Genomic DNA, 16,692 nt, shown 5'->3' on the forward strand with positions numbered 1-16,692 from the left:
AAGAGCCTGAAAGGTATATCCTTTCTGCTCCCTACTCTGTCTTACAAATTATTTTTCCTTCCTTCTCCTTCAAAAACTTCAGATGTTTTCAAGTTCACACCATGAAATTTATACCACCAAATAACTCTCCTTGTGATGGGCACCAAATGACCCCCCTCATGCACTGATAACTATCACCTGATACTTTTCTTTCTAGCCCTACTCTTATCTCTGGTGATTTCAGTATCTGTGTAAAATATCACTGCAAAAACATCTCCCAACTCCAAATGATCCACTTCCACATGTCAAGAACTCACTCCTACTGTTATACCTTTCACCAAAAATCACCTCCAAAATCTCAACTTCATGTATTCCATTTTGCCTCCTATCTAGCTCTTCTATTTTGTATTACTTCTCCAGAAATTCTTTAACCTATATCCAGTCCTCCAATCCATTTTTACCTCACCACTTTGTTACTGTCTATTCTCATGTCCTTTCTTTCCTCTCTAGATTTCATGGTCCATCACTATTTTCACTCCCTTACAAACACACATACTTTACCCTTCTCTCATGAACATACTTGCCTGGCACAGCCCCAACCAAGAACTGACCCCCAATACATACACCAATTATCCCTGTATCTTTATCCAAGTAGCTGACAACTCCTGGAAACACACAGGCATGCACGCACACACACACACACACACGCCCCTCTGGTGTTTCTGAACTGATGACCATAAATCTCACCTAACACTCAACACTGCCTAACCATCATAACTTGGTTTGTTTCTCATTAGCCCATTCTCCAAGTCAACTATTTCCCACCTTCTCTGTCTCAAGTCCACTCTCTGCTTGCCTCAAACCACTTCCCATCATCATATCTATCAGTTTAAACACTTCACCTGTAGCTTTCCACATTCACCCCTCTGCTGTTATTGCTGACTTTTCTGTTCCTATTCCTTTCCAGAAGTATCATTCTCTCCCATCAAGCTGTCCTTCCTCTCCACTAGATCAAAGACCAGAAGCACAGAAGCATGTTCTAGCATCTCCCTGGACTCCATACTGCCCCTCCAGTTGCCCCTCCTCTTTGATCTACTTCACAGTAAACATGTTTGAAAGAAATGTCTGTAGTTGTCATCTCCAACCGCTTACCTATTCTTTCCTCAACTACTGCAATCAGACTTCCATTCCCCAAATTCCACTAAGACTTGACCATGTCATCATCAGCAACCTAATTAATGTGATTAGAGTCAATGGTCACTTTTTTCGTTCTTACCTTACCATATACCTCAGCAGCACTTTACACAGTTGACCATATTCACACTTTCTTCTCCAGGTGTTTTATGACACAACACTGTCCTGATTTTCCTCCTAATTCAGTGCTTCCTGTCAGCTTTTACAGCTATATCCTCTTCCTTCAATGAGCAGAAGGAAGTGCTTCACCTCTACTTACTGAAGTACCTTTAAGCTTTAGATTTGGGCTCCTTTCTCCTCTTTACCCTCACAGTCCTTGCCAGGTGATTGCATCCAGTTCCATGATTTTAAAAACAAATATGCTCTTTCCATATTCTTCTCCATTTCAGCACATGGCACCACCTCCCATTCACACAAAACCAAAAAAACATGTAAGAGTTATCCTTGGTCCTTCTTATTCCCATAATCTGCCCTATCCAATCCATCAGCAAATTGTGGCGACTCTACCTCTAAAACGTATCTCAAATCTATTCACACCACTATCAGCCTGGGCCAAGTTATATCACCTCTCATGTATATTACTGATATAATCATTACATTGAATTTTCTGCTTCATCTATTATACCTTACAATATATGTGCCACATACCTGCCCAAGTGATGTTTTTGAAACATAAATCAAATTATATAAGTAAAAGTTCAGAGCTTTTCACTGCATTAAAAGTAATACCCAAACTCATTAAGTAAACAAAATAAATTATCTGGCCTCAAACTCTCTATCTAAAATTATTTCCCTTCACTCTCCTTTACATCCATTAAACTTCACTGATGTGTGGGGCGCCTGGGTGGCTCAGTCGGTTAGGCGTCCGACTTTGGCTCAGGTCATGATCTCGCAGTTTGTGGGTTCGAATCCTGTGTTGGGCTCTGTGCTGACAGCTCAGAGCCTGGAGCCTGCTTTGGGTTCTGTGTCTCCCTCTCTCTCTGCCCCTCCCCCACTCTTTGTCTCACTCTGTCTCTCAAAAATAAATAAATGTAATAAAAAACTAAAAAAAAAATTCACTGGTGTGTGTTTATGTACATATGTGCACACATGTGTCTTCCTTAACTACCAGCTACTTTCCTCCTTAGGAATTTTGTTATTTTCCCTATCTGTGGAACATACTTCACACTGCATGTTCCTAATGGTTCCTTTCCTAACCTTTTGAAAATAAATATCATTATTTAATCTTTAAAAAACTCCTTATAATGTAAATGCACAAACACATATATTAACTTTATATAAATGCATATATATGGAACGTAACATTTTATGCTTGCCTCCCTACTTTCTCTTGCACCAACATCATCCCCTTAACCAGTGTTTCTGATTTAGTGTTTTTCATTCTACATTTTTGTACAAGATTGCATAACCATATTCACATGTACATGTATACACACAGAAGGGATTTTTGTCAGCCATTTTATAAAACTGGGACTCTACCAATACTCTCTATTTCGCTCATTCAACCACATCTTGCAGATATGCCTCTAAGTCAAATGGTATACTAAGGTATTCTTTTAAATAACTTCACAATTGTTTCATATAAATGTTACAATTGTTTTGCTAGTATGAAAGATATAAAATAAAAATCTCATTTCTTTAACATGCATTTTCCTAATTAGTAGTGATCAGACATCTTTTTCTTGTATTTGTTGTTATTTGAGATTTGCTTTCTCTAAACTGCTTATCTTTTGATCATTTTTGTATTGTGATGTGCTTTTTACTTATCTAAGTAAAAGCTCCTTCTACAGATATATTAACTAGGTTTTACAAATACTTTCCCAAATTTCTCATTTACATATTAACTTTGTTTACATACTATCTGTCATTAAAAAGTTTTAAATTTTTATTACTGATTGCAATACTGTGTCTCAGAATCCTGGCATTGTATTACATCACTATAGGAATATAATGAATATAAGAATACCATTATTAAAGTTCACTATTTTAAAATACTGAACTTTAAATCATTTATGTCTTGAAATGTACCTAGATGTACTCGCTGCATTAAAACTCTGAATTTACCAAAGTTTAGTCAGAAATGTTTTTCCAGGGGCACCTGGGCGGGTCAGTCAGTTAAGCGTCTGGTTTCGACTCAAGTCTTGATCTCACGGTTCGTGAGTTCAAGCCCCACACCAGACTCACTGCTGTCAGCACTGAGCCCGCTTCAGATCCTCTGTCCCTCTTTCTCTGCCCCTCTCCTGCTTGCATGCTCTCAAAAATAAATAAAAAAAAAAAAACACTGAAAAATTTTTTTCCATACTTCCAGTACTGAAGAAGAGGAAGAAAATGACGATCAGCAAAGCAAAAGCATTTATTCCAAGAATAATCCTTACTCGTCAAAGACTTTCAAATTAAGTGAGCTATGAACAAATCAGCAGTAAGACTGAGACAAGTAATGCTGCTTCAGAATATCCATTAAGCATGATGGAAGAAAACTCCATAGTTCACTATCAGTAAGTAAAGGATGCCAGTCCCTGTTTTCCTTTCCAAAAATACTTACTCAAAAACATTTCTTCTAAGTTATCAAAGAGCTCAAGATGAAGAAAGGAGTTGGTGGAGGACAATTTATAATAATCTCTTCTCTATTCCTCCAACTTACTCCAAGCCAAAAAGAGCTTTTTCAGCAACAGAAAAATGTGCATAAGAACACACTTCTACTTCAGTGACACCAAAGACATAACGTTGAAAACTATAGTATCAATATTTCACTTTCAAGTTTTATGAATAAAATCTTTTTTCATCTTATCTATAGCACTTAGTCGATTTTTTAAACACTCTGGTTTATTGCTAACAACTTATATGAGAATATAAAATTAACTTTATATTCTTATAAACTCTATCATCCCTTTAACTTATTGTTTTTAAGTAATTTCAAACTTACAGAAAATTTTCAATAAGTAGTACAAAATTTTCCATATATCTTCAACCAAACTCCCCAACTGTTAACATTTTACCATGTTTTCCTTCCCTAAATAAATACCTGTACACAATTTTTTTCCTGAATTCTCTGAAATAAGACAGAGGTTATATATAAGGTCCCTTTGCCCCTAAATAATTTTTTTTTCAATTGACGAAACATCACTTATTGAGAAGACATTCCTTTTTCCCCATTGAATTATCTTGACACTTTTGCCATAACCTAAATGCCAAAATCTGTGTAGGTCTATTTCCCAACTCTCTATTTTGTTCAATTGGTTGATATATCTATCTTTTAGCCAATAGAAAATTGTCTTGACTATGGTGGCTTTAGATTTAGTCTTAAAGTTTTATATATTTTTTCAACATAATACTTAATTTTATTTTTTTTAATTTACATCCAAATTAGTATATAGTGAAGCAATGATTTCAGTAGATTCCTTAGTGCCCCTTACCCATTTAGCCCATCCTCCCTCCCAACAACCCCTCCAGCAACCCTCAGTTTGTTCTCCATATTTATGAGTCTCTTCTGTTTTGTCCCCCTCCCTGTTTTTATATTATTTTTGTTTCCCTTCCCTTATGTTCATCTGTTTTGTCTCTTAAAGTCCTCATATGAGTGAAGTCATATGGTATTTGTCTTTCTCTGACGAATTTCACTTAGCATAATACCCTCCAGTTCCATCCACAGAGTTGCAAATGGCAAGATTTCATTCTTTTTGATTGCTGAGTAATACTCCATTATATATATACATCACATCTTCTTTATCCATTCATCCATCGATGGACATTTGGGTTCTTTCCATACTTTGGCTATTGTTGATAGTGCTGCTATAAACATTGGGGTGCATGTGTCCCTTCACAACAGCACACCTGTACCCCCTGGATAAATACCTAGTAATGCAATTGCTGGTCGTAGGGTAGTTCTATTTTTAATTTTTTGAGGAACCTCCATACTGTTTTCCAGAGTGGCTGCACCAGCTTGCATTCCCAGCCCTCAAATACTTTCTTAAAAACAAGGACAAACACAATTACCAAAATCAGAAAACAAGGATATAGCACTATTATCTAATTTACAAACTTTATTCAAGTTTCACAATTATCTCACTAATTTCTTTTATAGGGGAAAAAAGACTTTGGTTTTTTCCCTAGCTCCGGGATCCAATTCAGGATTTGATGTTGTATTCAACTGCACCCTGTTTAATCTGAAATACTTCCTCAGTCTGTCTTTCAGGACCTTGGCACTTTCTCTCAATTTGACTTTGATGTTTCTTTTTGATTGTTTAGACTGCATTTTAACAGCTTAGAAGTGATATTCTCTCCACAATATGTCACATGAAAATGCACATGAAATCCATTTGCCCCCTAACTGGAATTGTTAACTTGGTTAAAACAGTGTCTGCCACATTTTTTCCTTTGCAAAGTTACTATTTTCCCCCTTGTAAGTAATAAGTATCTTATGAAAATTGCCATGTAAATATCCTGTTCACTTATCAAACTTTAATAAACTGATCGTAGCATCCACTCAAGATTCTTGCCTAAAAAAATTATTACTATGCTGGTTGTCAAATGGGGATTTTCTCATTTCATAATACATTGTACCTACACTTACTACCAGTTGCATTTTATTGTAAGACAGTTTGCTTTTCCTCCATTTATGCATTCATTCATTCACGTCAGTATCAACTCATAGGTTATTTTATTCTATGAGTTATAATCAATTAGTATCTTCATTTCTTTTGATGTTTAAATGGTCTTTGATTTTACCAGCAAGAGATCCACTATGCTGGTTCCTATGGTATTCATTTTCTTCCTCAGGAACTGCAATTATATTAAGTTGGACCTCTCTTACCAATCCCTCTTTACAATCACCTTCTCTATAACCCCTTGAACATACTTATTTCCATTCACTTAGTCGTTTTCCTGCTTTCCTTCAGTGATCTTACTAAGGTTTCATTACAATCTATTCTTCTATGGTCACTGTGTAATTTAGTCTTTGCTTTGATATATTATCTTTCCTTTTCTTTCTGGAGTTCAATCACTTTGTTACATCTATGCCTTAAAAAATCCATTTCTATTCTTCCTATTTGAAAATTTTGAGTGATTAAAACAATTTTTTTTAACATTTATTCATTTTTGAGAGACAGTGTGCGAGTTGGGGAGGGGCAGAGAGAGAGGCAAACACAGAATCCGAAGCAGACTCCAGGCTCTGAGCTGTCAGCACACAGGGCTCGAACTCACAGACCAGACCACAAGATCATGACCTGAGCCGAAGTCCGATGCTTAATCGACTGAGGCACCCAGGAGCCCCAGGAATGATGATTTTTTTTATGTCACATTCCTAAATACTTATTTACAGAAAATTGTTTCAGCTTGGGAGTTATCATATAACAAGCTTCTTCCACTTTTCCATTGTTTGGGGGCAACAAATTCATCACCTGAACAGCTGTAAATTGTCATTTTGTCATCTTCTTTGTAACAGTTTGTATAGGTAGAACTGCTGGCATCACGGAATTGCAATGGAAAGGACTGGCAGTGGGAGGGTGGATTAATTAGCCTTCACTCAAGAGCACCTCTTCTTTTAATGGAGTACAGTATGGTCTCTTTAATGGAAGGCTTTTGAGGGGTATCAGCAGTAGGGAGAGGAGTTTTCTATTATTCAATATATACTTTCTGTATCATCTTTTATTTGACGGATTCCTACTTCCCTTCTTTTCCATCTAACAAGCATTTTTCAAAGATTACCTCTGCCTTGTTTTATACCTTCTTCTCCCTCAGTTACCTTTCCAAGACCACTTCCTTGAATGGAATAAATTTTAAACCCTTTACCTCCGGTCTGTTTTATCTACAAGTAGTATTTTTCAGAATTTTGTACTTAGGGTAGACTTTCCTTTTTTGGTAATGATTTCAAATCAACTTTAGACAGTCATAAAGTCTCTTCTCTTTTCCACATAGTTTTTTCTAAAGTATGCTTGCTTCCATCAAAGACTTGCAGAACTTGAAGAAAACAGCATATTGTTACTTGGTAATATTTTCCAACTTCAAGTTAAAATGAATTTGGACATTCTTTGCTTTCTAGTTGTGCCAAGGCTATATATAGGTTTTGTATAATTCGAATTGTTTTTTACGCTTTTCTGTATTGATTTTTTTGGAAATTATGTTGGAAGAATCAAGATTTATGCAGCCCCCATGACCTTGATTACTAAGAATTCCTCCCAAAATTTCGAATCTTTGTTTTCATTACTTGTTTTGTTGTGGTTTCTGGAGTTCTCTGATCCTTTCTCATCTTGTCATTTTTAGTCTCTTTTTTGCACTTAAAGAGTCCCCTTTAATATTTCTTGCAGTGCTGGTTTAGTGGTTACAAACACCTTTAGTTTGTGTTTGTCTGGGAACCTATCTCTCCTTCTATTCTCAATGACAGCCTTCTTGGATAGAATATTCTTGGCTGAAGATTTTTCCCATTCAGCACTTTGAATATATCATGAAACAGATTCATAAATTTCTGTACATGAAACATGTTAGATATTTAATTTTATTTTAAGCATTATCAAATTTAAAGAATCCTCTTTCAAAAATATTTACTTGGAGAGAGAGCATGCGTGAGTGGAGGAGGGGCAGAGTGGGGGGTGGAGAGAGAATCCCAAGCAGGTTCTGTGCTGTGCCATGTATCTTCTTTATCCATTCATTAGTCGGTGGACACCTGGGTTGCTTCCTTATCTTGGCTATTAATGCTGTAATAAACACAGGGGTACATATAGTTTTGTAAATTAGTGATTTTGCTTTCTTTGGGTACATACCCAGTAGTATTATTCTTGGATCACAGGGTAGTTCTATTTTTAATTTTCTGAGCAGCCTCTACACTGTTTTCCACAGTGCCTGTACCAATTTGCATTCCCACCAACAGTGCACAAGGGTTCCTTTTTCTCCATATATTCATTATCACTTTTTTCTGATCTTTTTGATTCTAGCCATTCTGACAGGTGATCTCTCCTGTGGTTTTGATTTGTATTACCCTAATAATCAGTGTTGTTGAGTATCTTTCCATGTGTCTGTTGGCCATCTCTAAGTCTTCCTTGGAAAAATGTCTATTCAGGACCTCTGCCCATTTTTAAATCAGATTGATTGTTGTTTTAAGTATTGATTTGTATAAGTTCTTTATGTATTTTGAATATGAACCCCTCACTGGATATATCATTTGCAAATATCTTCTCCCATTCAGTAGGTTACCTTGTCATTTTGTTGATGGTTTCCTTTGCTGTGCAAAAGCTTTATATTTTGACACAGTCTCAATAGTTTATTTTTACTTTTGTTTCCCTTGCCCTAGGAAACATCTACAAAACTGTCTATAATTGATTTCAAAGAAATCACTATGTTTTCTTTTAGGAGTTTTATGGTTTTGAGTCTCACATTTAGATCTTTAATCCATTTTGAATTTAATTTTGTGTATGGTTTAAGAAAGTGGGCCACTTTCATTCTTTTGCATGTAGCTGTTTTCCCAGCACCATCTGTTGAAGAGACTGTCTTCTCCCCATTGTATATTCTTGCCTCTTCTGTTGTAGATTAACTGACCATATTAAGTGTGAGTTTTCTTCTGGGCTCTCTATTCTGTGCCATTGATCTATGTGTTTGTTTTTGTGCCAATACCACACTGTTTTTTATTACTACACTTTTGTAGTATATCTTGAAATCTGGGACTGTGATATCTCCAGCTTTGTTCTTTTTCAAGATTGTTTTGACTATTTGGAGTCTTTTGTGGTTCCATACAAATTTTAAGATTATTTGTTCTGGTTCTATGAAAAATGTTATTTAGAAAGGAATTACATTAAATCTCTAGACTGCTTTGGGTAGTATGGACATTTTTAACAATTTTTGTTCTTCAAATCGATGAACATAAAATATCTTTATATTTATGTCATCTTCAATTTCCTTCATCAATGTATTATGGTTTTCAGAGTACAGGTCTTTCACCTCTTTGGTTAAGTTTATTGCTAGGTACTTTATTATTTTTAGTGCCATTTTAAGTGGGATTGTTTTTCTTAATTTCTCTTTCTGCTACTTCAGTATTTGTATATACAAATATAACAGATTTCTGTATATTAATCTTGTGACCTGACTGAATTCATTTATCAGATCTAGTAAGTTTTCAGTGGAGCCTTTAACGTTCTCTACATATAGTATACCATATCATCTACAAATAGGGACAGCTTTACTTCTTCCTTACCAACTTAGATGACTTTTATTTCTTTTCCTTGTCTGATTGCTGTGGCTAAGACTTCCAGTTCTAAGTTGAATAGAAGTGGTGAGAATGGAAGAGTGGACATTCTTGTCTTGTTCCTGATCTTAGAGGAAAAGCGCTCAGTTTATCATCACTGAGTATGAGGTTAGGTATGGGTTTTTCATATACTGTCTTTATTATGTTGAGGTATGTTCCCTCTAGGCCTACTTTGTTGCAAGTTTTTATCATGAATGGATGTTGCACTTTGTCAAATCCCTTTTCTTCATCTACTGAGATAATCATATGGTTTTTACCTTTCTCTTGGTAATATATTACATTAATTGATTTGTGAATATGACCCATTGGAACCACTCTTGCAACCTGGAATATATCCCACTTGATCATGGTAAATGATTTCTTTTTAATGTATTGTTGAATTTTGTTTGCTAAGATTTTGTTCAGGATTTTTGCACCTGTGTTCATCAGAGATACTGGTCTGTTGTTTGCTTTTTTTTGTATTGTCTTTATTTGGTTTTGGTATCAGGGTAATGCTGGCTTCATAGCATGAATTTAGAAGTTTTACTTCCTCTTCTATTTTTGAAATAATTTGAAGAGAATAAGTATTAACTCTACATGTTTGGTAGAATTCACCTGTGAAGCCATCTGGTCCTAGACTTTTGTTTGTTGGGAGTTTTTGATTACTGATTTAATTTCATTGCTAGTAATCAATCTATTTCTTCCTGTATTAGCTTGGGTACATTATATGTTTCTAGGAATTTAACCATTTCTTCTGGGTTGTCCAATTTGTTGGCATATAAGTCTTCATAAATTATCTTATAATCTTTTGTTTGCTGAAGTGCCAGTTTATTTCTCCTCCTTCATTTCTCATTTATTTGAGTCTTCTTTTTCTTCTTGATGAGTCTGACTAAAGGTTATCAATTCTGTTGATCTTTTCAAACAACCAGCTCCTGATTTCTTTAATCTTTTCTATTATATTTTTAGTCTTTATTTCTGCTCTAATCCTTATTATTTCCTTCCTTCTACTGGCTTTGAGTTTTTTTTTGTTTGTTTGTTTGCTTGTTTCCCCCTAGATCCTCTAGGGGCAAGGGTGTGTTGTTTGAGATTTTTCTTGCTTCTTCCTTTATTGCTACAAACTCCCCTCTTAGAACAGCTTTTGCTTCATCCCAAAGATTTTGGATCATTGTGCTTTCATTTTCATTTATCTCCATGTATTTTTTTTTTATTTTCTCTTAGAAATCTTTGTTGACCTATTCATTGTTTAGTAGCACGTTATTTAGTCTCTGTGTTATTTGTGTGAACAAACTGAATAAACTGAAAATCAACAACTCTTCTTAGATCCCTCAGAGAATTGGGGTCACAGAGCAACTTGTGCCCCCCAAATTGGAGACAGACAGGCAGACACTGAAAGTCATAAACTGCCAGAGCCACACAAGAAACCTTCACAAAAACCAGTACCAAGGTAGGAAAACGTGAACTATAATTGATGTATTGCTGGAGGCTCAGTGTAGACAAACATAAAAGTTAAAAAATCCAGGCAGGGATGGGGTGCCTGGGTGGCTCAGTCAGTTAAGCATCCAACTTTGGCTCAGGTCATGATCCACAGTTCATGAGTTTGAGCCCCATATCAGGCTCTGTGCTGACAGCTCTGAGCCTCGAGCCTGCTTCGGATTCTGTGTCTCCCTCTCTCTCTGCCCCTCCCTTGCTCGCACTGTTTCTCTTTCTCAAAAATAAATAAACATTAAAAAAATTTTTTTAAAAACAAAAAAACTCCAGGTGGGGTCTAGGCTTAGGGGGGCATACATACACTTTTGTGGATTTTACACTTATTAGGTTCTCACAGTAAAGATCAGAGAAAAATCCCCTTGTGCTTCCAGCAGGGAGAGTGGAAAAAGTAGCCATTTTGAAATATGCCAGAACATTCTATTCTTCAGAGGCCTCCCTTCAAGACAAAATATTTTATCAGAGCCTAACTTACAAGGGTATTATCAGAGTCCAACTGACCTGGGGGAAAAAGAAATATCCAACTCCAATTCTCTCTAGCCTTTAATGTGAGCAAAGGGAAATAGTCAATCCATTCTATCCCACCTAAAGATGGGGTGCAGGGACTGAGAAACACTTATAAAGTTCAGAGTCCACAGGCACAGGTTCACTAGAAGACTGACCTAATCTAAGACTACAGAACACTTCCCCTCTCCCCATATCTCACTGCATTACTAAAGGCCTTTTTACTATAATTCCTTTTACCCAGTACATAATGTCTAGCTTCAACAAAAGATTACAAGGCATACTAAATGGCAAAAAAATAGTCTGAAGAGACAGGGCAAACATCAGAAGCATTCAGATATAGCAAGAATATTGGGATTATCAGACCAGCAATACAAAATAACTATGATCAACAGGCCAAGGAAAGTACTCTAATGGAAAAAGTAGACATTATGCAAGAATGTGTGGGTAACGTAACTAGAAAGATGGAAATTCTGAAAAACATTTTTTTTTACATGATGATGACGACAAAAAACACTAACAGAAATGAAGAATATCTTCAACGGGTTCATTAGCAGGCTGGAAATTGATTAAAGAAAGTATCTCTAAGTTTGCAGATAAGTCTACAGAAACTTCCAAAAGTGAAAATCAAACAAACCAAAGGCTAAAAAAAAAAAAAAAAAAGAACAAGATATCTCAGAACTATGGCACAACTAAAATATATATAACGTGAATACCAGAAGGGGTAGAAAGAGAAAGAAAGCAATATCTGAAGCAATAACATCCAAGAATTTCCCCCAAATTAATGTCACACAGCAAACCACAGATCCAGGAAGAAATGCCACACAGCCCCCAAAACAACCTACATAAACCCCCCAAAACTACATGTAGGTATATTATATATAAACTACAGAAAATCAAAAATAAATAGTCTTGAAAGAAGCCAGAGGAAAAAAACACCTTACCTACAGAAGCACAAATATAAGAATTACATCCAATTTCTCCTCAGAAACAATGTAAGGGATAAGACAATGAAGTGATATATACTGTGGTAAGGGGAAAAAAACCCCACCAACCCCAAATTCTGTATCTTGAGAAATTATACTTTAAAAGAAATACTTTCTCAGACCAAAAAAAAAAAAAAAAAAAAAAAAATTTGAGGGAACTCACTGTCTGTAGCTCTGCCTTACATGAAATGTTAAAAGAAATTCTTCAAAGAGAAGGAGTACCCTATAATCAGAAATGTCAATCGACATAAAGAATATCAAAGAAGGAATAAGGGAAGATAAATTAAAAACTTTTACTTTTGTTATTCTTAATTGACCTAACATAAGTTTGTTCAAAATAATAGCAACAATGTATTAGATGATTATTGTGCAATGAATTATAGCAATGACATAAGGAATGGAAAGGAGGAATTAGGAATACTTGTTATTATAAGGTCACTGTACTACCCACATGTGAAGCTATACCTGTGAAGTGTTAACCTGAAGTAGATTTGGATTAGTTGCAAATTTATATTGCAAACTCTAGGGCAACTACAAAAAAAAAAAAAAAAAAGAAAAAGAAAGAAAGAAAAGTATAACTGATTTGCTAAGTTCAAAGAAAGCAAAATGGAAGCTTATAAAATACTTAACTGAAACCACAAAGGGGCGCCTGGGTGGCTCAGTTGGTTAAGTGTCCACCTCTTGGTTTCAGCTTAGGTCATAACCTCATGTGAGACTGAGCCCTGAGTCAGGCCTCTCTGTACTGGGCATGGAGCCTACTTAAGGTTCTCTTTCTCCCTCTCCCTCTGCCCTCCCCTATTCGCTCATGCTCTCTCTCTCTCAAAAAAAAAAAAAAAAAAAAAAAAAAAAAACAAAAAACAAACAAACAAAAAAAAACAAACGAAAAAAAACCCCAAAACACAAAAAGCAAAGAGTGTAAACAAAATAGGAACAAAGAGCAAAGTCAACTAGTAGAACACATATGTGGTAGTTATTAATCCAACTACATCAACAATCACTTTAAAAGTCAATGGTCTAAATACACCAGCTAAAAAACAGATTGTCAATGTATCAAAAACAGTAATTACATGCGGTCTACAAAAAAACCCACTTTCAATAAAAGACATATATAGATTAAAAATAAAGGAAGATATACTTTGCTAGTACCAATCAAAACTAACAGCTACATTAATTTCCATCAGAGCAGATCTCAGAACAAGGGAAATTATCAAAAATAAATAAAGGCTAACCAATGATAAAGGAGTCAATTCTCCAGAAAACAAAACAATCCTTAAAGCATACAATCCTAACAACAAAGCATCAGGATATATGAGGCAAAATGATAAAACTTCAAGGAAATATAAATTTAGTATCATAGGAGGAAACTTCAACACATCACTATCAGAAATGTTGGATATCAGTTCCAACAGACAAAAAATCAGTAAGAACATAACTGAACTCAACAGCATCATCAATCAGTTGAATATAATGGACATCAACTTCATCCAATAACAATATAATTACTCTCAAACTCACATGGAATATTCACTAAGATAGACCGCATTGTGGGCCATAAAACACCTTAACAAAGTTACAAGAATAGAAATCACACGTTATATATTCTCAGATGACAATGAAATAACAAATCAGTAACTAAAAGCTGGCTGGAAAATCCCCAAATACTTACAGATTAAGCAGCGTAATTTTAAATAACACATAGGTCAAAGAAGAAATCTCAAGAGAAATTAAAAGCTATTTTGAAGTAAATGAAAATGAAAATACAACTTAAGTTTTGGGATGCAGTGAAAGCAGTGCTTAGAGGGAAATTCTTAGTATTAGATCCATAAACTATGAAAGAAGAAAGATCTAAAATCAATAATGTAAGCTACCACCTTAAGAAATTAGAAAAGCGAGTAAATTAAATCCAAAGAAAGCAAAAGAAATAATAAAAATTGGAGCAGAAATCAATTAACTTGAAAATAAATCAAGAGGGGAAAAAAAATCAACAAAATCTAACCATGATTCTTTGGCAGAGGGGTGGGGGAGAAATCAATAGAATTGATAAGCCTCTAGTCAGGCTAAGCTGGATTCACTGGTGAATTCTACTAAACATTTAAGGAATCATACCAATACTTTACAATCTCTTCCAGAAGACAGAAGCAGAGGGAACACTTCCTAACCTATTCTATGAGGCCAAGACTACTCTAATACCAAAACAGACAGACATTACAAGAAAATAAAACTACAGGCCAACAGCTCTTATGAACCACAGATGTAAAAACACTCCACAAAATATTAACAAGTAGAATGTAACTATATATCACATCCATGTGGGATTTAGCCCAGGTATACATGGCTGGTTCAACATTTAAAAACAACCCAATTTAGGGGTGCCTGGATGGCTCAGTTGGTTAAGCAGCCAACTTTAGCTCACGTCATGATCTTGCTGTTCTGGAGTTCAAGCCCCTGTCGGGTTCTGTGCTGACAGCTCAGAGCTTGAGCCTGCTTCATATTCTGTGTCTTCCTCTTTCTCTGCCCCTCCCCCGCTTGTGCTCTGTCTCTGTCTCTCAAAACTGAATACACGTTAAAAAAAAATTTTTTTTTAAATAACCCAATTTAAAAATGAGCAAAAGACATGAATAGATACCTAAATGAAAAGGATCATACAGATGGTATAAAAGCATATGAAAAGATGCTCAATATCACATGGCATTAAGGAACTGCAAATTTAACAATGAGATACTACAACATGCCTTACTAAAATGATGATAATCAAAAACACCAACAACACTAAACTCTGGCAAAGATGTGGAAAAATAGGAACACTCAGTCACTGATGGTGGGAAAACAAAATGGTACAGCCACTTTGGAGAACAGGCTGCCAGTTTCTTACACAACTAAACATGCTCTTACCATACAACCCAAAAATCTCACTCTGGTATTTACCCAAATGAGTTGAAAAACTTCTGCCCATATGAAAACCTACAAATGGATGTTTATAGCAACTTTTAATTCGTAATTGCAAAAAGGTGGAAGCAACCAAAATGTCCTTCATTAGATGAATGGATTAACAAACTGTGGTACATCTAGACAATGGAATATTATTCAGTCCTTAGAATCAAGCCAAGAAATGACACACAGGAACCTTAAATGTATCATTACTAATGGAAGAAGACAATTTGAAAAGCCTACATACCAAGGCAAAACTATGGTCAATAAAGAGATGAGTAGTTTTCAGGGGTTAGCAGGAGGAAGGGATGAACATGTTGAGTTCTGTAGAAGATTTTTAAAACAGTGAAACTATTCTGTATGATATTATAATGGTGGATGCATGCCATTATACATTCATCAAAACCCCACAGACCGTACAAGAGTGTACAACACCGAGAGTGAACCTTAAAGTTAAACCCATGGATCTTGGGCAATGATGGTGTGTCAGTGAAGGTTTAACGATTTAACAAGTGTACCATACGCTGGTGTGGGGTGTTGAGGGCGGGGAGGGGGCGAGGCTGTATACTTGCGGGAAGACAAAGTATATGCAAACTCTCTACTTTCTGTTCAATTTTTCTGTAAATCTAAAATTGCTCTTAAAAAAAGTTTATTTTAAAAATGGGTAAAAAAAAATAAAAGTCCATAAGGGTACCTTTAAATAGTCTTTAGAATTGTGAAACAATTTTCTCTCTTCATCAATACCTATGATATGTTTTTTGTCCTATGAACTTTGTCTAATCATTGATCTAGACTTAGAATCAATCATTACAACAGGTAGTGAAGAAGCTGAGGATCTCTAACACAATGGAAAGTAATTGTTTCCACCACAAACTTTTTTCACAGGCATAAAATTAATTGACTACACTATTACATTACAGCTATAATGTATACATGTAAAAGAGAAGCAACAATGAAAATGCATTTCACTGTACAATTCAAAGATGTTCCTTATTTTTCAATAAATTTCATTTCCTATGTAGCATGAAAAAATTAAAATGTAGTATAAAAGTTTTCATTAAATTTAGGCAAGGTGTCTGTTTTCTTCCTTTTGGGAACATCAAATGAATTTTCTATCTACACGTCTTAGTATTTAACTACTTTACTCTCCTAATTTTATAGAGATCTAATCTCCTTAAAATTCTTAAAACCTTGTATTTCCTTTGTATTTTTCAGTATACAAAGCACAAAGCACCACATACGACATAACCACAGAAATATCCTGTTTGCTAGTGAGCTGACTGAAATCAGGGTTGAGAAAAAGTTTTTTTAATTTGAATTTTTTTTAAAGTTTATTCATTTTTGAGAGAGCATGAGCGAGGGAGGGGCAGAGAGAAAGGGAGACACAGAATATGAGGCAGGTCCCAGGCT

At 35.3% G+C, this 16,692-nt stretch overlaps 1 protein-coding gene across 8 annotated transcripts in view; it reads right to left on the reverse strand.

The window, feature by feature from the left end:
* Positions 1–16,692, reverse strand: part of MEF2A (myocyte enhancer factor 2A) — a 165,487-nt gene that overhangs the window by 66,414 nt on the left and 82,381 nt on the right. The gene's annotated exons all lie outside the window — the stretch shown is intronic.

The sequence above is a fragment of the Puma concolor genome, chromosome B3 (genome assembly GCF_028749965.1).
Source record: "Puma concolor isolate L17-30 chromosome B3, mPumCon1.1.hap2, whole genome shotgun sequence".
Lineage (NCBI taxonomy): Eukaryota > Metazoa > Chordata > Mammalia > Carnivora > Felidae > Puma > Puma concolor.